This window comes from Schistocerca piceifrons, chromosome 3 (genome assembly GCF_021461385.2).
Source record: "Schistocerca piceifrons isolate TAMUIC-IGC-003096 chromosome 3, iqSchPice1.1, whole genome shotgun sequence".
Lineage (NCBI taxonomy): Eukaryota > Metazoa > Arthropoda > Insecta > Orthoptera > Acrididae > Schistocerca > Schistocerca piceifrons.
In genome coordinates, this window is record NC_060140.1 from 580141759 (window position 1) to 580143315 (window position 1557).

At 50.1% G+C, this 1557-nt stretch overlaps 1 pseudogene; it reads right to left on the reverse strand.

Annotated features, from left to right (window-relative positions):
• Window positions 1–682: 682 nt before the first annotated feature.
• Window positions 683–800, reverse strand: LOC124791209 (annotated as a pseudogene).
• Window positions 801–1557: the final 757 nt, after the last annotated feature.

Sequence of the window (1557 nt, forward strand, 5' to 3'; positions counted from 1 at the left end):
ACGATGCTCATCCTCCGTTCTCATGTAATTGTGTAGAGGATGTGTATGCGTCGTATTGGTAAATGGAGAGAAGTTTCATATTTAATTCAGAGCAATGTCGCAGCTTTGGGGGATCATAAAATGTACGCCACCATCGTTTGCTCTTCTTGGCAGTCAGGCACATACATGTGACTGAAATTTCTTTCAACTTCGTGCTTTGAACTAATTACCTCTGAAATGAGCAAAATCACAGACACTTGGGTCATCGACCTGTAAGAAAGTAGCGGGGCACACTATTCGTGGGATCCTAAAAAGCGACTTCGTTATTTGAGATTTTTCCTTGAAGTACGTATTATGAGCAAGCACACGGCAAGTAACAAATTTTCCTTAATTTGGAAAGTGAATTAGAGTTGTGTTCATTCATGTTTTGTGTTGTGCTAAGGTGACCGTGATAACTGTAGCATACGCACGAAATCAACAAAAAAACTAAACGAAACTCCTCCCCAACAGGCCATGAAAGCTCAACGGTGCCGACCGGCCGCTGTGTCATCCTCACCCTCAGACGTCAGTGGATGCGAATATGGAGGGGCATATGGTCAGCACACCGCTCTCCCGGCCGTATGTCAGTTTCCGAGACCGGAGCCGCTACTTCTCAATCAAGTAGCTCCGCAGTTGGCCTCACAGGGGCTGAATGCAACCCGCTTGACAACAGCGCTCGGCAGACCGGATGGTCACCCATCCAAGTGCTAGCCCAGCCCGACAGCGCTTAACTTCGGTGATCTGACAGAAACCGGTGTTACCACTGAGGCAAGGCCGTTGGCACGAAATCAAGGAGTTCAGTGAAAATTCCTACTGACTTCCACGATAGAAAGTGTTTCCTGATGTACACTCCTGGAAATTGAAATAAGAACACCGTGAATTCATTGTCCCAGGAAGGGGAAACTTTATTGACACATTCCTGGGGTCAGATACATCATATGATCACACTGACAGAACCACAGGCACATAGACACAGGCAACAGAGCATGCACAATGTCGGCACTAGTACAGTGTATATCCACCTATCGCAGCAATGCAGGCTGCTATTCTCCCATGGAGACGATCGTAGAGATGCTGGATGTAGTCCTGTGGAACGGCTTGCCATGCCATTTCCACCTGGCGCCTCAGTTGGACCAGCGTTCGTGCTGGACGTGCAGACCGCGTGAGACGACGCTTCATCCAGTCCCAAACATGCTCAATGGGGGACAGATCCGGAGATCTTGCTGGCCAGGGTAGTTGACTTACACCTTCTAGAGCACGTTGGGTGGCACGGGATACATGCGGACGTGCATTGTCCTGTTGGAACAGCAAGTTCCCTTGCCGGTCTAGGAATGGTAGAACGATGGGTTCGATGACGGTTTGGATGTACCGTGCACTATTCAGTGTCCCCTCGACGATCACCAGTGGTGTACGGCCAGTGTAGGAGACCGCTCCCCACACCATGATGCTGGGTGTTGGCCCTGTGTGCCTCGGTCGTAAGCAGTCCTGATTGTGGCGCTCACCTGCACGGCGCCAAACACGCATAGGACCATCATTGGC